The sequence below is a fragment of the Typopeltis vanoorti genome, chromosome 19 (genome assembly GCF_054136105.1).
Source record: "Typopeltis vanoorti isolate ZY-2024b chromosome 19, IOZ_Tvanoo_1.0, whole genome shotgun sequence".
Classification (NCBI taxonomy): Eukaryota; Metazoa; Arthropoda; class Arachnida; order Uropygi; family Thelyphonidae; genus Typopeltis; species Typopeltis vanoorti.
The window spans coordinates 79,102,319-79,124,153 of NC_143567.1; the positions used below are offsets into that span (position 1 = coordinate 79,102,319).

The 21,835-nt window shown below is 33.4% G+C and overlaps 1 protein-coding gene across 3 annotated transcripts in view; it reads right to left on the minus strand.

Moving 5' to 3' along the window:
* LOC150096281 (transcription factor 12-like) overlaps positions 1 to 21,835 on the minus strand; it is a 620,086-nt gene that overhangs the window by 21,186 nt on the left and 577,065 nt on the right. Inside the window, exon 17 of one of the 3 annotated variants that reach the window (XR_016549910.1) lies at positions 8,696 to 8,902. The exons of the other annotated variants lie outside the window; for them this stretch is intronic. The gene's annotated coding sequence lies outside the window, so the exon portion shown is untranslated. The remainder of the gene's footprint in view (positions 1 to 8,695; positions 8,903 to 21,835) is intronic. 3 annotated transcript variants of the gene reach the window in all.

Here is a 21,835-nt window from a genome sequence, read left to right on the forward strand (position 1 = left end):
ACCTCTGTCCTTTTGAACAATCTTTCCCATACTTTTCCCCAATGCATATAACCTTCAACTCTTCCAGAAAAAAGATTCCCTTCTTCTCTGTGACCACTTGCTGACACACCACTGTCATATTACAGGCGATGAGAGCTCTTGTGTGTGGGATTCATACATGATGTTGTTTCAGGAAATTGACAATGTATATTAAATAATAATTAAAAATTTACTTATTATTTCCAATATTTTGCCAAAGTTAAATTGGCATCTTCAGGGATTAATACATTTGTATCAACATGTGCATGTAAGCACACTTCAGCAAATGAGATAGAACATGTGAAATACAAGAAAGCCTATAGTCCCAAAACTATGCCACCTATTATTAGCTATATCCATCCACCTCATCTCCTGACAATCTGCCTAACAGTTGATTGTCAGCAGATGAGGTGGATGGATGTAGTTTTGGTGTTCTGATATTCTGATGTTGGCTTTCTTGCCTGTCTAGCCATAGTATAAACAGTTGCAGCTACAGGGTACCTGGTAAATTCCAGGTAAATCCAGAGATTATAGTTGGTCTTTAGGAGAGTAGATAAGTCTGCACGGTTAGCCAAGTAGCTATGAGCTTCACAACCATATGACTGGGAAAGGAGTGTCCTGGGTTCGATTCCCGTTGATGACGTGAGGAGCTTAGGATCTTTTTAAGACACATAGCCAAGTTAGCCAGTCTTGGACATGGACTGCAAGGTTTTTCTCCCCAGTTTATCTGGGGTTTTTCGTCCCACAAGCAGGCAAATCGACCCCATGAACACACATGGATTACAGTCAGAAATACTGCCCTTAGAGTATGCAGCAAGGAGTGACAACCCGGCTGGCATTAATTAGTTGTACGTCCCCCTCATTGGGGGAGCTCAACCCATCCAAGGATGGATGGATGAGTAGGATAGGATAGAGTAGATAAGGGATGCTAACTTTCTATATGGTTTTTAAGTAGTCACAAGATTGTACTTTTATAAGATCTTGGCCACCTTTTCAGAGAGGAAATGAATATAAGGAATGAAACAACAGGTGTGTATTATTGATATGTAAAAAAAAAAAAAAAAAAAAAAAAAAAAAGACATGAAATGAAGTGGATATTATTAAAAAAAATCTGCAAGAAGACAAAAAAAAATCCAAATATAATCTTCATTTTTACAGAAAAGATGGTTCAAACATCCTGCTGTAAAAAATCTCAGGATATGATACAATATTCAGGTTTTTTATAAGGCAACAAACATTATTCAACCTACTCTTGTACATTTAAATAAGTACAAAATTAAACTATTAAACTTATACATTTTCCACATATAAAAGTTCAAAAATTTTATAGTAAAAAAAAAAAACTCAGGACATGATACAGCTTTTAGGATTTTATATAGTAACAGCCATTATTTCCCTTGTACATTTAAATGAATACAAAATGAATGAAATTTTATTAAATTATTAGGGTTATACACTATATTGTTCCAAATATAAGCTGACTTCCCCAGCTCCCCTTGAAATTTATTAGAATATTTACCCCTAGCTTATGCATATGGTCCACTTATATTCAGACTCATCATATAAAAGCTAATCTGCCATTTCAGAAAATGCACAATGATATTATTGCTTTAATGACAGTATACTTTGTTTCATAGTTATATTCACTTATCTTAGCCAAAGCATATTCTGTCAGTTTCCACCTGTTTTAATGTTGTTTTTGTCATTCAGAATATTTGGTATATTTTCTTACTTATACAAAGTGCTTCGTGAACAAAGCTGCAAGTAAACTTCTAATATGTAATCTATTTCTCCACAAGCATAATGTTTATTATCAATATTTACACATATTTATTTACCCCCCCCCCCCCCCCCCAGGTTTCTGTCATCACTGACTGGTGAAAAATAATGAACTGCAAATTATTTACTGTAATATCTGACAAAGGCAGGGGGAGTTGAAATAAATATCTGAATCCTTTTTTGATCCTCACACAATTATTCCAGAGTGGAAAGAAATTTTTTTTTTTTCGCAAATATATTTCTATCCTACTGAAACAATTGAGGTTTTGGTTCTGGGATATCTATCTTTGAGGATTTAATCCATAGGAGTGAAATTTTTTTCACTCCAGTAAATCATTCGGGTTTGGAGCAAAAAATTTTGCTCTCAGAAAATAATGCTCTATCTGAACAAAGGGCATAAATTGAAATTATTAAAGATCTAACAATACTTTTAAGCTGAATGTATGTATGTATGTAGAAACTATGAAAGCTTCATAAATTGACCTGAGAGATTACGAGAATACAATCCTTGGCATCGGAGTTGCTCTAGCTTGCACTACTTACATCATTAAAGGAAAATATATAGATGCCTAGACAGCAGTTATGTTCATTTAAGTAGTGCAAGTCAGGGCAACTCTGATGCCAAGGACTATATTCTCATAAGCTCTCAGGTCAAATTTATGAAACTTTCAGTTTCTAAAATTTGAAAAAAAAATAAACTTTCAGTTTATTTTTTTTTTCAAATGGAGCATTATTTTCTAGGAGTGAAATTTTTTGCTCCAACGCAGAAATATATCTTTAGAAAAACAAATAAATTGTTCCAGTACAGATATATACGTTACAATCTGAAACCGTAATTCTCAAGCTATGTGTATAAATTTAATGCCACAAATTTCTAGTTGGATTTAATCTATCCAGATAGATTAAAAAAAATAAAAAAATTCTATCTGGGATTATTAATTTGTGGGAATGGAAAAAAAAAAAGTGCCTTTGAATTGTTCCAAGAGGAACATTTTATTCTGGTTCAAAAGCATTTCAATCCCTGGACAAAGATTAATTTTCTAGTATGGCTTTGTAATTTGTGGGAATAAAATGCAATATTTAATCTAAAAGGAACAAAATAAAAAAAATGAAAAAGAAATATAGATCTTGCAAATTCGAATATAAGAAAAAATAATAATAATCTGGCATATTAAAGCAATTTTTAAAAAGAAATGCAGTATGTAACTTAAATTTCAAAACTTTTATCATAAATAGCAATCCTAATATTTTATACTTAACTGGCAATTAATTCTTGACAAAAGTGTTTTTATTTTAATTATGATGCTCTAAACCATCAGTTCCCAACCTGTGGTACGCATACCCCCTGGGGGACATGCTGTGCCGTTCAGGGGTATACGCGAAAATTAATCAGTAATGACAGAAAAACAAGTAAAGTAAACAAAATGCAAAATGTTAGTTATGGAACAATAAATGTTAAGTTTGAATCACCGCTAATGGAGACACTTCAAAACTAGCTCACATTAGCGAATGATGATAGGTTAGGGCGTGGCTATGAACCCCTCTCCCAAACCACTCTTCTACCAATCATTAGGTATTTTAAAAACAAGGGGTACAATTTATAGAAATGGATTTAAAAGGGGTACACAAGTGGAAAAATGTTGGGAACCACTGCTCTAAACTATGAAACAATCCTTTATCTCTGGGAGAGGGGAACAAAATAATCCAAGTACTTCAATTATATAAGATATCCACAAAATTTATTCTAGATTTAAGAGGCTATATTTTCCAAATTATTACATATGTCAGAATACACAAAAGAAGGGAGTGCTTATTTTGAAACACAGAATATTTTTCTGGTATTCAGTTTCAGTCAAAATATAGCTCACCAACTCTGGAGTTACTTTTTAGCAGCTACAGTGATCCCTAACTTCAGCATTTCCACTATCCACATAACAGTTTAGTCATACATATGCCATCTTTGATGTGACTCCAGAAAAACAAAGCTGACAGATGCTAAATTGGATAACAAAGGTTGAACATTCCCTTGACACCATCCAACAATAGATCATTCCTTCTCATTCAGTGTATGCATGCTATTTGTCAGTCGGCATAGAAACAAAGAAACCTGGATACTAATGTAAACTTTAGACGTTACTCTTTTCTTTATATTATTTTCATTCAGCCATACATGAAGGTAATGAAGACACACTTCTTAAAACTCAGATCAAATTTTATGGACACTCCATATTTAAACTAAAATTTCCAACAGGTAGAGAATATATGTTACAATCTGAAACCGTAATTCTTAAGCTATGTGTATAAATTTAATGCCACAAATTTCCAGTTGGATAAATTATATGGATGCAGTTTTTATATATCAAAATTAATGCAAGTGCTTTTATGCTTTATTAATTTTATCTACTTAAACCCAGATGAACAAGATTGCAAGTGTTAGACAATAATAAAATGAAGATGTTACATCAACTATTTTAAGCATCATTAACAATTAACATTCTAGTTATGTACATTAATTCCATTCTAGTTACTACATTAATATACTTGTGTATGGATTTGTAATTTTTAACAAACACTGTGATTTGAGAAACTTTGTGCTGAAAACATAAATATATTTCTAAGTTATATGAATGATAGGTCTAGTCTTACACGTATTATATTATATTATTTAAAATATGTGATGTATTAATCTTCTTTTTGTACTTTCATGTAGTCCTATAATATAGTAATGAACAGTACAGAGGCCATATGGGCATGTTTAAGTTAGAGAATGTGGCTACATAAGTTTGGAAACACTTTGACCCCCCCCCTCCTCCAGTATCTCCTATACATGAGAAGTTGCAAAATCTATTACATATTAGTCCTATGCATGGACAAGCGATTAAGAAGAGAAAAGAAAGATGCTATGTGTTCCCTGGTTGATTTAACATTTTTATTAATATATTCCTTAAAAAGCTGGCAGAAAGCTATAAAATGCATCTCCCAAGACATTATGTGGCCAGCATGGGAGATAGGCCACAACACCTCCACTACAATGCCAAGAAGAAGAAAGAAAGGCCATAAAGCCCATGGCCAGAATGGGTAATCACTGGATGTGACTAAATTTCCCCAACTATATGACTACTCTGATCAAAACCATTTATGGAGACCAGAGCATGATGCAGTGGGGAAGCTTTCCCAAATAATAAGCAATACTGGAATAGCCCAAAGAATTCATAAATACAGTATTCAATACAATCCTCTTTTCCTCTATATAGGAACATTTAATTGTCAAACACTTAAAGAAGAGGAAGACCTTACCATCTTATAGCAAGAACTAAAACATATTAAATGGGACATCGTAGGTTTAAGTGAAGTTTGTAGGCAGGATGAACATTTAATAAAACTAAAAGGAGACTACTTGTACTATTATGGGAAAACTAAAGGACAATACAGAGTGGGATTTCTAATTAAGAAAACAATTACACACCTTATAGAAGAAGTTAATTATACAGATGAAAGAATAATAGAAATTACACTTAAAATAAACTCTAAACTTAAAATCAAGATCATCCAATTATATACTCCCACCTCATCCCACACTGATGAAGAGATAGAAACATTTTATGACTCACTGCAGCACACTCTAGATAAAAAAAAAAAGAAATAGCAATCAAAACTTTACTATAGCAATGGGCGATTTTAATGCCAAAGTAGGTCATCCCATTCACCAAATAAAAACAATAAGACCATACATATATGGTACAAGCAGTAACTCAGGAATGGCTCTTACAGAATTCTCTATCAGTAACAAGCTTTATATTATGAATACATTTTTTAAGAAAGCCCTCAAAAGAAAATGGACATGGAGAAGTCCAAATGGAGAAATAAAAAATGAAATAGATTATATACTGTGTAATAATAAAGAAATAGTTCAAGATACCTCAGTACTAAATCAAGTAAAAATAGGAAGTGACCACAGACTGGTCAGAGCCAAAATTAAAATAAACCCCAAATTGGAAAGCATAAAATGGCTAAACAACAACAAATAAAGAAGTTTTGACTTAAAACCTATCGAAAACAAGAAGGATTACGAAGAAAAACTCAATCGAAAACTAGACAATAAATATATTTGAAGAAGAAGACAAATAAAATAAACAAAAACCTAACGGATGTAATAATCTCAGCAGCCAATGAATTCAAAAGCAGCAAACAATAAAAAGACCATAAACTTTCAGAGGAAACCTTACAACTACTAAAAAAGAGACGAAATATGAAACAAGACAAAAACTTAATTTCTAAAATAAAATATTTAGAACTATGCAAAACAATAAAGAAAACGATGAGAAATGAAATAAGATCTTATAACACTAAAAAAAAAAAAAAAAGAAAAGAAACAATTGAAAACAATAAAAATATGAAAATACTAAGAAAACATTTATCAGTTGACAAAGGTCAAATAACTGCAATAAAAGATAAGAATGGAACTACAATAAAGAACCAAGAACAAATCCTATCCTAAGCAGGCTAGAAGAATTTTATAAAGAATTCTATAGTGATCCTTCAATAAATAAACCAAATATAAATAACTCTTCTCCATCGCATATGGAATTCATCCCCCCATTCACTTCGGATGAAATAAAACAAGCATTAAAACAAAAGAAAAATGTCCTGGTGAAGACCTAATTCACATAGAATTAATTAAATGGGGAGGACACAATATAATTCACCATGTCACAAACTTATTAAATCTATGCCTAGAAGAGAGGAAGATATCAGAAAATTGGAAAAATGCTACTCTGATACTGTTATTTAAAAAGGGACAAAGAAGAAGTAAAGAACTATAGACCAATTAGTATTCTCTCTAATCTGTACAAAATTCTCACAAAAGTAATAACAAACAGGTTAACACAACTTCTAGACTCAAATCAACCAGTAGAACAAGCAGGATTCCGTAAAGGCGTTAACACAATTGATCATATTCACGCAGTAAAACAAATAATAGAACACGCAGAAGAAAACCAATTGCTTCTCTGTTTAGTCTTCAATGATTATGAAAAAGTATTTGATTCCATCAAAACTAATGCAATAATCAAAGCACTCCAGAATCAGGAAGTTCCTGGAGAATATACGGACCTCCTCCAGGCAATATACCACACTGCAACAGCAACAATCCAACTTCACACGAGCAGCAATAAAATACTGAAAAAGGTGTCTGACAAGGAGACTCTCAATTCTAGACTCAAATCAACCAGTAGAACAAGCAGGATTCTGTAAAGGCGTTAACACAATTGATCATATTCACGCAGTAAAACAAATAATAGAAAAAAAGCAGAAGAAAACCAATTGCTTCTCTGTTTAGCCTTCATTGATTATGAAAAGCATTTGATTCCATCAAAACTAATGCAATAATCAAAGCACTCCAGAATCAGGGGAGTTCCTAGAGAATATATGGACCTCCTCCAGGCAATATACCTCACTGCAACAACAACAATCCAACTTCACATGAGTAGCAATAAAATATCAACTGAAAAAGGTGTCTGACAAGGAGACTCTCTATTACCCAAAATCTTCAGAGCAGTCCTTCAAGAAATATTTAGAAACTAAATATAAGAAAATAAGAAAATAAGAAAAAAAAAAAAATAAGAAACAAGAAATATTTAATAAAATAGGTGTTGTACCACCTTACCCCAGTCCTGAAGATACTTTCAGGTGCAAACTTTGTTTGCTCACACTTGGATAAAGGATTAAACTAAATTTATTATACTCTAACCAAGTGAAAAATAAACTTTCAACAAACTTGGTATAAAAATTAATAACAGAAACTTAACACACCTAAGATATGCAGATGATATAATTTTTGCAAACACTCCAGAAGACCTTAATATAATGATAAAAGACCCATATCATGAAAGCGGAAAAGTTGGTCTAAAGATAAACAGAGAAAAAAACTAAAATCATGTTTAATCATTTTGTAACACCAAAAACATAATAATAGAAAACAATTTCTTGGAAAGAGTCTCTTCATATACATACTTAGGTCATCTCATTGATCTAAACTTGGACTCCAAAAGGAAATAAATATGAGAGTTCAACTTGCCTGGAGTGCATTTAGAAAATTGAAAAGCATTTTTCAAAAAAACAATGATGTCCCACTCTGTTTAAAAAGGAAGACATTTAACCAGTGTATACTTCCAGTCATCTCATATGGTTGTGAAACTTGGTCACTAACAAAAGCACTGGCAAATAAATTAACAACACTTCAAAGAAAAATGGAGAGGTTGATGCTAGGCATCACATTAAAAGAAAAGAAGAGAAACACCTGGATAAGAAGCCAGACTCGCATCACTGACATTATTCTTCACCACAAGCGATTAAAATGGAAATGGGCCGGACATCTATCCAGAAGAGAAGATGAGCGATACTAACGAACCGGATTCCTAAAGAAGGGAAACGAGGCAGAGGATGTCCTAAAAGAAGGTGGAGTGATGAATTGTCAAATTTTGTTGGGGAAAATTAGTCAACCATTGCCAAGAACAGAGAAGGTGGAAAGAACTGGAGGGGACCTTCGTCCAGCAGTGGACAAAAAATGGCTGAAAAGAAGAGATTCCTTAAAACTAAATATCAATTTATATTTGGAACAATGTACAAATAAAATTTAAAAGAATCTGTTTAAGAGTACTAAATACATACATAAATATATATTCGGAACAATGTATTAATAGAAGTAAAAGCATTCATTTAACGGTAATGAATATATATATATATATATACATACTTTTAATGTATGTAAGAGATATGTTAGCAAAAAAACTTTCCATGACTAATTACCTTAAAGATGAAATTAACACACATAGGTGATAGGGGAAATTTAGAATAATGACAAACATACTGTAAATTATTATAACCATAATTAACTAACCTGTAGAGCTGTGGATTAACAATTTTAACTAATTTGGTCACAAGGAATTTAACGGCATCTGAAAATCATTTTATTTTCCTTCTGTTGCAAAACTGTGGTGTACACTGATGGGTAGGTAAACTGAAGAAATGGCAAATCACATGGCAAACTGAAGACACGGTATTATTTTGATTCTGCTTCATGAAGTCCTTATGTGAAGGAGTCATTCTGGTAGAAAATTTGGCAAAGCATATAAAATGGATACATATTTGGAAATAAGGTTTATATTTGAACATGCTTATTTTTTAATGTAAAAAAGGTAAAATTATGTGTTAAAATTTACTGTGATATTCATTTAATTTTGTCATTGCAAAGTCAATATTAAACTGTAGGAGACAGTGATGATGGTCTATGTGTATCTCTAAAGTATCTCTGTTGCATAAAAACTGTGAATTACATTCTTCTTAGAAGGAGTGGAACTGAGAATGCTTGTTTTGCCAAACTAAAAATGAAAGAAAGAAAAATAATTCTTTCATACATATATTAAAAACTTGCATTTCATAACTGCTGATATGAATGGGCGAATTTCAGATGCAAGTAAATATGATGGGAAGCAAATACTTTGAAAATCTAATGTATACTACTGATCCATATTTCCAGTAATAAAACTAGATTTTTTTTTAGCAGTCTTCAGTCCTGTACATGGAAGATTGGAAATTTATGGAAAGCTGATACTTTGGGTGGGCTAAAGGCTAAGTATAAAAAAAAAACACTAACTCACATTCATCTCAAATAACAGTGGAATGCAATTTCTAGGAAAGACTGTTACAGAGATACTTTTCCAAAGAATTAAAGTAGTAGGAATGAAAAGCAGAAAAGAATTAAAAAAAGATGAACTGTAAGACATAACTGAGTTGTTACTGCTCACTTTTTGATAGATTTTGAGGAGAGCAACATACATATGTCAAATCAGCTGAATGATCACCATGGATATACAGCATAACAATGAATTATGATCTTTCACAGTGGAACATGTCCAGTTAGCCACTGGATAAAAGTACATTTAGCACTGTATGATATTATAGTAGTTAGGTATGTAATTGTAAAAAGCAGAATATTAAATTTGCATGCAAATGGGGAGGAGTGGCTAGAGCACAATGCTTGATGTGATTTCTGCATATTAAAGGCATAAAACTTCAGTATATCATGTGAAAACAGAAACAAAAAAATCATCTATAATGTGAAAAGTATTTCTGTCAACAAAAATAATTTGGAGCAATGCCATCAGTAAAAAACATCATGGCATCAATATTTTTTGGGATCATAGGGTGCATTGCTTGTTGATTTTTCTTAACTGGAACGAGAGTGTGAATACTGAACACTATTGTACCACACTCAATCAATTATGGGAGTCCACCTGTTGCAAAACATTAGGTTGTTGTGTGTAGGTATGTGCAATGCATGCTGTGCCACCAAATGCCCACAAGGAGCTACAGTGTTACAACTTGGAGGATCTAGACCACCTGTCACAGAATCCTGATCTTTCACACACTGATATGAATCAAACTTACATCTATGTCAGAATAAAGTCCTTCACATAAGAGTATTACTGTATTTCTGAGACACCATCGTAATTAATAGTTAGAGTTAACAGAATTACTATAATGTTCTATTCAGTCATCACAGAAACATAAGCAAGTATAAAATCTCATGTAGAGTAATGGATTATTTAATGCTAGTAATTGCACATCAGAATTTGCTCTTAGATCTCTATTAGTTGCAAAGTGTACCAGAATAAAAAAGACAGGAACCATGCCTATGAAAAGATGGCACTTAGAATTTTATGAAGATTACATGCAAGAAAAAACAAAAAAATTTCACTAAGTCTTTCTTTTCAGGCTTTCTTGTAGCCTTAGGTACTGATGTACCAGTGTTGGCAGTAGTTCTTTCAATGTGGCAAGGCTAAGATCACAGTTTCTGTTTTGTGATCCTGTTGACAATTCCTAATGCAGAGACTATCTATATTAAGATGTGTGCTTAAGATGATTTGTATATATAGCAAATTATATTCCAATATGAATTCTTTGCCTAAGAAATGAAATCTAGCCAATTTAAGCAGTCTTCATACCTGTATTGAATTGAGATTTTGTTACATAACATGTTAATAATAGGAATGTGCATTATCATGGAAATGATTATGAGGAAGGAACGATTGTGTGTTCATTCATTTTGGCATTATTAAGTATGTGCAAGTATGTCAGTAAAAGTAAAGCATGTAGGTAATTTATTATGTCTGTACATGAATGCTAGAAGTATTAGAAACAAAGGGGTAGAAATATCAGTTAAGTTGAGACCTTAGTTGTATTCATTAGTGAGACATGGCTATCAGAGGCAGATATACTAACTGGTATTGAGTATGAAGGGTACAGTATTTTTTTAGGAAGGATACATGGGACTGGAGAGGAGGGGGGCTGTGATGCTAATGACAGTGGGTGATTTTAGTCCCGTTAAAGTAGAAAGCTAAGACTGCAATATTAGTAACAATTTTCTGTGTGGCAGTGAGTATGATGTCATATGGTGTGCGAGGTTGCATCTAACAAGATCAAATACATAGTGAGGTGTTGTCACAAACCTAGCGGATCAGTTGCTAGTGATGAAGAAATGCATTATCAAATAAACATGACAGATGGAAAATGAGTAATCATCATGGGTAGCTTTAATAATTATCTGAATAGTGATTAGGAAGCAGGGAAATTTTAGGTGAAGGATGAAACTGAATTTATTGAGCTGTTGAGAGACAACTTCCACAAGCAACATGTGAGAGAAGAAACTTGAGGTGAAGGATGAAACCGAATATATTGAGCTGTTGAGAGACAACTTCCTCAAGCAACATGTGAAAGAAGAAACTCGACGTCAAAGAGCGTTAGATCTGATTATAGTGTCAGAGAAGATTTTAGTTAAAGATGTGACTGTTCTGCCTCTAGATGGTGACAGTGATCATGCTGCCCTGACTTGGGAAGTGGCTGAGTTTATGGATGTTCCATTCCGAAAAAGTTACATGCTGAACTACAAAGCAAATTATGACCAGCTGAGGAGTATATTATGTTATTATTATATTATATTATTATGCAGATATCCTTCCCCTGTTTGTTAGAGAGGAAGGATATCTGCAGTACATGGGAAGCATCCCTTATTAAGCAACAGATTCTTTAGAAAAAGATAATGTGGAAGGAATACTGTGTGATAAGGATCATGTCAGTTATGAAATTTTAATGAGTAGGCCAGAAGAGTTAAAATTGTTACACAGAAAACTAAAAACAACCAAAAGAATTCTATAATTTATGCTGCAAATAAAAGAAAGAATATCTCTACTGAGTGCAGATGGTTAGCAGGTAACAGATACAGAAGAGATTATTATTATTATTATTTAAATGGGGGACGCCATGGAATCAAAAGACTCATCGCAGGAGACCCACTTTATCCATTAGCACAATACCTATCATATATCTCCTTAAATCTATTCACTGTTGGGGTGCTCACAACCACCTCGGGTAGGGTGACCGACTTTTGACAATGAAAATAAGGGAGATTGGGGAGATTCAAAAATAAGGAAAAGGTTCAAATTCAAAGAAGTCATCACATCTTTTTCTCTTCATTTATGTCCTACAGTGCTAGAATGTTGCTTGCAGTCATTATTACCCCCATGGGCGATAATGAAGTCACGTTTACATAATATACAATTAGCTTTGTAAACGTTGGATGGCAGGTTTTAGCCAGGAGTACTGTTCTTCCCATTTCTTCAGATAAACACACAAATATTTACATTTCTTTTTTGGTTGCCTTTTTACATTATTACTTTCCATTTCAACGTCACTATCCATCACGAAAATATACTATGGCACTTGATGTTCAAGGATACTGAAAATACTTTGAGAATGAATGCAGACACAACAGCTGGTAAGAACGCAAGATATGAAACAGACAAACAAAATCTGGAAATGTATATCGAAAATCGCTACCAACGATTTGATTATTCCAAATGGGTATCGATTATTAAAATGGCGCCAAAGGTTACAAGATCAACGCAACGATATAACATCTTTGCCTGAATACCCATGTATATTCATTGGCCGTAACAGAATTGTATCGATTAGAATTTTCCAAACTATCGATATTAGTGTCAAATTGTATTTGGTGGTTATAATATACATTGAAAAATTAACGACATGACTGATTATGAAAAATACATGATCCAAAATAATTAGCTAAAATATGGGAGTTCCCGGGAAATACGGGAGAGTTGGCTACCATCCATTCCATTCATTCACCACTCTCTCCAAGTAAAGAACCTAGTCCACCCTTACTAACCACACTCTTAGACAACTTCTAAGTGTGACTCCTTGTTTTTTATCCCCTACTCTCCAAGTATTGAAAAATTTCTTCTGTGTCAATCTTATAGAATCCTTTTAGTAACATATAAATTTCTAACATATCCTCTCTCTTGCAGAGTTTAGCTGACAGGCTAAACTCTGCAACTCACACACCCTCAATCTATTCTCATAGATTCAACTAAAAGTGCCAATTTTACTAAAAGCTATCAACCAAATTTTGAGCAACATTGAGCTTATCTACCTCTTCACTGGATGAAAAAACTCAGGTGTATGAGGAGGACACAAAGTGGATAAGCATTTGGTAACAGAGGCTGATGGGATATCTGCACTGATGCTAAAAGAGTGTTCATCTGAACTTGCTGCTTCCTTGTCCAGGCTATATAATTTGAGCCTTAGAACAAAGAAGATTCCACAAGAGTGGAAAGAATGTTATGATAATCCCACTGCACAAGGGTGGTGCAAAGACTAATGTGTCTAACTATCAATCTATCAGTATCTCTGGGGTGGAGAGGTTAAGATTTTGGAAAAGTTAGTAAGAGCTTGCATACAGAAATGAATTGACAGAGAACCTACACTTTGTAATGAACAGCATGGGTTTACTAAGGGAAGGTCACATTTGAGCAACTTGCTCATATTTTATAATAATGTTACCACTGAGTTAGACAAGGGAATGGATACACCATTATACTTTGGCTTTACTAAGGCTTTTGCATGGAATACTCTGCATAAACTGGAGAATGTGGGATTGGATTTTAAAATATTAACATGGATAAGAGGATGGCTTGACTCCCATATATCAAAAAATGGTATATTTCAGATGACAAGTGGTGTACCACAGGGATAAATCCCTGGTCAATCTTTATATTAATGACAATTAATATAAAGATTTGACAGGTGACATACAGCTGTTTGCTGATGATGGAAAGATTGGCAGGGTAATTAGGAATGTGGCTGATATACAGTGCTTGCAGAATGATTTGAATATGCTGGAACTGTGAGCATGCTGGTTATCACTCCAGTGTTAGCAAATGTAAAGTTATGCACTTTAGTGTAATGACATATCCAATGTCGTATTATGTTTTATGTTATTTATTAATTATCATGTCTTATATTCTTATACATAAAGTTATTTTAATGTTGTATTATACTGGTGAGATTATACTAGAAGAAACTGATCAGGGTAGGGATTGATCGGAGTTTTAGTAGACAGAAAGTTGAAGTTCATACAGAAAAGATTGCAAATACAACTCAGAGAATAATTGCAATGCTGAAACGAACATTGACATATAAGGATAAGTAAGTTATTTTGCTTCTATACAGCCTTACTTGGACTACTGTGTGTAAGTCTAGACTCCTGGTTTCTTGGTGATGTTACTTGGGGGGGGGGGGGGTGAAAAGGACAGTGTAAAGATGATGCTGGGATTGTGGAATACAGATTATGAAAACAGTTGATAATTCATGGATTACAGATACTAGTAAACAGAAGAAAGGGGTGATATGATTGAGACTTATAAACTTCTGAGAAAATCATACAGGACATCTGTAGATGGAATTTTTCATTTTATGGAAGGATAAGAAGATGTCTATGAGTGCTGAAAATCAATGCTGTCAAGAAGTAGGGAGGAGAAAGAAGAGAGTGAGAGCTAGATTTTTCTGATAGAGTGGTGTGTGATTGGAATGAATTGCTTTTGAGGGGTGATATTGCAATCTCCCTTGATGGAACCCTGACTTCTTTGAAGTATCTCTTAATAATAATAACAATAATTATATGCATATATATATATATATATATATATACACACACGTTTTTGTTAAATATTCTTGCAGGTTGCAAACTATTTTAAGAATTGGATGGATACACATATTTCATATTTCATATATTATGAAATATGAAATATATTAGATGGTAACATATTTCACAAATGTTACATCAATCAAATTAAAAATTTTTTTCTTTTCTTTTCTGAAATTTTGCTTTTAGTTCAGTTCTGATAGTGGGGCATGTCATCTAAGTAGTAGATGTCAAGTGAACTGGTGAGTGCTGTCTATATGTTGTAGTAACAACCATTCTAATAGAAAAGTTTTTTTCTCTGTTTTATACCAACTTCCACTTGATTAAGTAAAGCATAAAATTTACCAAGTTGTCTACAGAAGCTGAATCAGCTGTCACTTATAAGTGAGAATGAGAATAGGGTAATTCAATCTCCTCCTCCTCCAATGTTAAGAGGTACATTTTTGAACAGGATTATCATGAAGTATAATGTGAATTAATGTACTGTATTTGCCAAAATGTTTAACCCTGAGTGTGCATCAGTTTAAGTGATGAAAATAATGTTAATAATAAACTAAGTTATGAGCTTAGGTGAACATTAAGGAAAACTAGTTCTGGTATCAAATTTCTTCAGGTTATCAATGATGTAATCCAATATGGGGAAAAGAGGAAGAGAGCAAAGATATATTTGGTCCTGAACTTTGTAAATGTCAACTGCTTACTGATTTCCATATAATTTAATTTAGAAGTTAGTGAAAATAGTTTCAATTTATAAATAAATTGATTATTAAAAACAATAGCATATCCACTAAATATTGCAAGCCTAGTTGGTTGATTGGATAGTGTCTCTGCTTTTCACCTAACAGGCCATGAGTTCATGATCCCATTGTAGCATGGATGTTTGTTAATGAAGTTTAGATGAATTTCATTGATTATGTAAGACTACCACCCTTTTTTTATTATTTTAAAGTTATGCCCCTTTCTTATAGTACATAGTACATGTTGATGTAGAATGATCCATGATCATTATAGTTTTGGATTCCTATATATTGCACCAAATCTCTCATATTTTATATATATAGAAACCAGTGGTGGCCCATGAAGTTTTAAGTGGGGATGCTGCCTATACAAAATTAAAAAAAACAACATTCTTTTTTTCCCAATTAGTAACCAATTTATTAATAAATAAATCTGTAGATTTATTTATTAATGAATTCGTTACTGATTAGGAAAAAAAGAATTTTTTAAAAATTATTTTGTATAGGCAGCACCCCCACTTAAAACTTCACAGGCTGCCACTGATAGAAACACACATAAATTCATAAGTATTTTAATTCTGAATTTTAGATCACATCCAATCAAATATCTCACGATGATAGACTGGCAGAAGAATGACTATGTTTGTTTGATTCAAAAAACTAATTATTATTATTATCACCCCAAGACCTCATGGAGTCAAAGACTCATCTGGGAGGTCCTTTTATCACACACACAGCTCATCATACCGTGCCTTGAACACATTCAAACTCCTTGCAGACACCACACTCTCAGGCAAGGCATTCCAATCATTTACAACTCTGCACGAAAAAAACCTGCCTCTCATTCCCCTACTCACACTCTCTTTATACAGTTTCCAGAGATGACCTCTGGTTCTCCCCTGATCTCCCACTATTTTCTGTAGAACTTCTCCTGCATTGATCCTATAACAATCCCTTACCAACTTGTAGGTCTCTATTATATCTCTCCCTCTTCCTCCTGTCCACCAGACTGCAAATTACATCTTGTCAATCTTTCCTCATACTCGACATTCCAGAGGTCAGAAACTACCTTAGTAAGTTGCCTTTGGACCCTTTCCAACATCTCTTCATCCTTCTGAAAACCCAGTGACCAAATCTGGGCACAATAGTTCATGTGTGGCCTAATCAAAGCCTTATATAATGGAACAAGAATCTCCCTACTTCTACACGTCAGTGTCCTCCACATCATTCCCAGAAGCCTTTGTGTTGTCTTCAATTTTGGCGATGTGTCCCCTAAATTTTAGATCCTTATCTACTATCACCCCCCCCCCCGATCTCTTATTTTCTCTACCTCCAACAATATATTCTCACCAAGCATAAATTCTGCATCCCATCTTTGTTTTCCAAATTTTAAAAACCTTACATTTTGCAACATTGAACTCGCATCTCCATTTCCATGCCAAGTCACTCGATTTATTCAAGTCTTCTTGTAAGGCCACACAACATCTTCATGGTTCATCCCAACTTTGCATCATCTGCAAACAACTGAATATCGCCATCCAAATCTTCACCTATATCATTTAGAGGAATTTTTCTAGGCTTTTGTGTCAGCATATCTTAAGTTAGTCGATCTCTAGCATAGTTAAGTAGGGTTTATCCTCTCATAAGAAACTTGGGGTTTTAATCCAAAAGTTCAGTTAACTGATCTGTGGCAAAGATTAACTCTGGCAATGATATTTAAAAAAAAAAAAAGTAAACCTATGCATCTTGTAAATAACATTATATACAGACAAATAATATAATAGTTAGGATTAGGAACATGAAATGAGTAGTTGAATATATTTTTATTATCTTCTCATCCAGCACAATGACAGAAATGGTTAAGGATGGAGACTAACTGCCTACCAATGTCAGACACTTTTTTAATCTCCCTTTGGAGAATAAGAGGATATGCATATGATACTCTATAATGGACAGCAAGGCTCTGTGAAGGGGGAAGTACTGTTTTAGTAATTTACTCAATTTCTGCAATAAAGTTACAACTAAATTGGATATGGAAGATGGTTATAACATGATATTGCTGGGCTTTGCAAAGGCATCTGATTACATAAGCCAGAGCAAATGAGATGGACATACAGGATGGCTGATGGACACACATTAGAGAGCAGTATATGGTAGAGATGTATCAAATGCATCAAGAGAAGACAGGTGACCAGTTTTCTGGGCTGTTGCTCTGTTTAATCTATACATTAATGATATTGAGAATGTTTTTTTTTTTTTTTTGGAAGGGGGGAGTATATCCAATTATTTGCTGATGATGCTAAATGGGGAAAAAGCGATAGTTAGTAAAGGTGGATACTGCAGGTTGATCTAAACAGATTAGTAGTTTCAGCAAAGGATAAGGGTTGCCATTTCAGCATGTAACATCATGCACTGTGCAATGAAACTGAAGCACAAGAAACTGAAAAGATTAGGGATTTAGGGGTAATGGGGGGGGCCAGGGAGTTGAAGTCCAGAGGATATATGATAAAAGTATGTAAAATAACTCAAAGAATCTCTTGGATGTTAAGAAACAGGATGGGAAAACGTTATTATTCCTCTTTATAAGGCTTTGATATGACCACATCTAGAAAATGTGCACAGATTTTATCACCTGAATTTCTTGGAAGTGATAGAAAGGATTCAGATGAAGCTACTATCGATTGTGAATCATCTCTACCACTTCCTGATGATAGAAAACATAAATTACTGAAGGGATTTAATAAAGCAGATGCTAAAGAAATCTTTCAATATATGACTGGATGAGATAGAACAGGGAATCCTGGAAGCTGTGTGAGAGTTAGCAAGGGTGGGAGGGCAGGGCTAGATGTTTTACCTGGAAAGTAATAAATGAGCGAAATGAGCTGCCAGAGGTAGACATTTGTACCCTGTCAGCAAACAAGTTTCAGGAGTAGCAATGGGTATTGTGTCAATAATAGTTAGTGAGGGCCTCCCACAATGAGTCTTTGGACTCCATGGGGATAAAACTTTTAATTAATTATATAATATTAAATTACAGGTTTTTAGCAGTAATGCTTACAAATAGTCTGTCAAATCTGGAAAAACTGTTGCAGATAATTCCTTATATAGTGAAACCTGTAAGGTATCCATAACTATAAAGTAACACATATGCCACAGTAAATAACTTTTTTTATTATGTAAATAAAAAAAGTCTTATGTATCATATGACATCATCATCATCATCATTCACACTAGAAAAAGAATCATCAAATGGTATTTCCTTTCTTGATGTACATATCCAACCATAAGCAAGATCCATTTCCATTTACCGAAAACTAACATTTTCAGGTCGATATATCCATAATACATCAGTTCACCATCCATCTCAAAAATATGGCATCATAAAATCTTTAGTATCCAGAGAACACATGATTTGTTCTTTGGAAAAAATCTCTAAAACAGGAATTGGAAATTGTCAAAGAAACAGTCTTACTAAATGGATATAATATAATCCAATAATAACCCAAAAAATAATTAACCACTCTCCTATAAACTGACCTAGAGAAGAAGCCCATGGGACTCCTATTCCATATATTAAAGGCATCTCTGACCATATGGCAAGAGTGATGAAAAAATATATCAACTCATTGCTACCTTCTCCAAAAGACAAACTCTCACTAATGATGCTACCATGTATATGAAGTACCATGTTAGTGTAAACTGTACTTTGTATACACCAGGTAGCATCATTGATGGGAGTTTGTCTTTTGGAGAAGGTAGCAAGTTGTGAATTTGGTCGATGTTTATTTACAGATCTTCCTGTTTGTCCATAGTAAGATCTATAAATAAACATATCTCTGAACATCAAGACCATTCCGTCTCATCAAACCCCCATAACTTTGGCCTTGCACAAACATGGAATTGAAAATGCTAACCAGAGGATCCAATGGAATAACGCTAAGCTGCTACATAGATTCTATATATAAACATGAGCCTTTATATAAAGAGAGTGCTGAAACCTTACTTCACAGACCTAATCTTAATTGAAACGACTGTCTCACTATTTCAAAAGTTTGGGAAATTGCTATCCTCAATTGTATTAAATTAATTTGGCTATTATATTTTAATTTAAGTAGTTTTAATTTCAGCCCATTAATTTAAAGCAATAAACACATGACTGTATATGTAGAGGGATTCCAATCTAAGCATGCGCACTACTATTTTTTAATTCAATTTCTATTGTTGCTCAAAAATTGTACTGATGATTCTTATGATATATAAGATGAAATATTTACATAATAAAAAAGTTATTTACTGTGGCTTGTTGCAGATAAATTCATGCAGTGAAGTTTAATATTGCAGAAAGGTCAGACTTTTTTTCAGGTTAGTGTAAGTTTTTCTTTTAGTAGATGACAATTCAATTATATCTTCCATAGAAATGCCTCACTAACACTATCATCCATTCCAATGGATAAGGTATGTTTAGGAATGCTTGTCTCTGATATTTTGTGAAAATTACCTGGCATTTTAAATTGACTTTTTTTGAAGCTGCAATTAGATTTCAACAAGTTAAGTACAGTAGAGTGGTCCGTAAGTATTGTGGCTAATTTATGAGTATAATCAACTAGGTTTCAAGATTAATGTGTTATTACTCTTATCTGCTTTACTTACAATTATAATTTTTGATTGCACTTAGAATGTGTGTGTGTGTGAGAGAGAGAGAGAGAGAGAGAGAGAGAAGAACAATAATACACAGATAACCATTATTAACTCTGTAAAAGGAAAGAAACAATCAGAATTAATGCTTTAAAAGATTTTTAGAAAATTTGGCTCTTCATATATTTAGTAACTGATGATTTCTTTCAAATAATATAATATTAGAAGAATTTAATGAAATATTTTAAAAAAATGACAGAAAATCACCAAGAGAATATAAAATATGCAGGAAATAAATTTCTTATATCGATTAAAAGTTTCTTATATCAACATCCAAAGCATATAAACTGGTAAAATAACCAGTGACCACAACCATGCAACTTTGATTCCCTTTTTTTTAAAAAAAAAAAAAAAAAAAAAAAAAGAATAACTGTACAAACTACAGAGGAACAAGTTTATTAAACAGGTTATAAAATATCTGCACACACACACACACACACACTGAAGAAGAGAATCAACTTGGAAAAAATATACATAAATAAAGAATAAAATGGCATTAGTAAAGGAAGATCCTGCACAGATCCTACCTTCATGCTCAAAATACAAATGCTATGTGTAATTACAATGAAAAGCCAAACGGCTAGTTTTCTGGCAACTTAATAGATATTAAAGGGATAAAAATCCTATATTGTTATATAGCCAGTAAGTGAAACTCAAGTTCGAGAACTACGATCTATGAGTCTCAATGCCGAAAAACTATCGGCGAAGGCAATTCGAAGCAAAGGTGGAGCAAGCTCCCTCACTATTCTTGATATTCTCTCACAATGTAAAACACAGCTCCTAGGAGATGTAATACTGTCATTACATTATGAGGAGAGGTCACTACCCAGACCAGTTTCAACCTTTTTTGAGGTCTCATCAGTGAGTAGGTAGACCTGGAAGATATCAAAGCTTAGTAAAAAGAACTTACATACCTTCACTATACGAATGCCATAAAGGTGTGCTTATATTTTGTAATTACAATGAAAAGCCAAATGGCTAGTTTTCTGGCAACTTAATAGATATTAAAGGGATAAAAATCCTATGTTGTTATATAGCCAGTAAGTGAAACTCAAGATCGAGAACTACGATCTATGAGTCTCAATAGATCGATAGTTTTTCGGCATTGAGACTCATAGATCGTAGTTCTCGATCTTGAGTTTCACTTACTGGCTATATAACAACATAGGATTTTTATCCCTTTAATGCTATGTGTGTTTATGAAAATAACAAAAACATGTATCCACAGTAAAATATCAATATTATTTTGTTGTAATAATAATACCAATGGTGTTATTATTATTACAACAACCTTGGAGTTGGTAGACTCATCATGGGAGTCTCACTTAACTAGCTATGTCTATTGCATTGAACCTTAAACTCATTTATAACTTCCCCTTGCATTCACTATGCATTTCCTCACCATGCAAAAAATCTCACACCTTCATTCTTCCACCCTCAAATCTCAACTCTTTTCATCCCCTCATATTAATCTGGAAAAATTCCCATAGTATCATATCACCTCTTTTCCTTCTATCTACCCAACTCTTGTCAAAAACATAAAAAA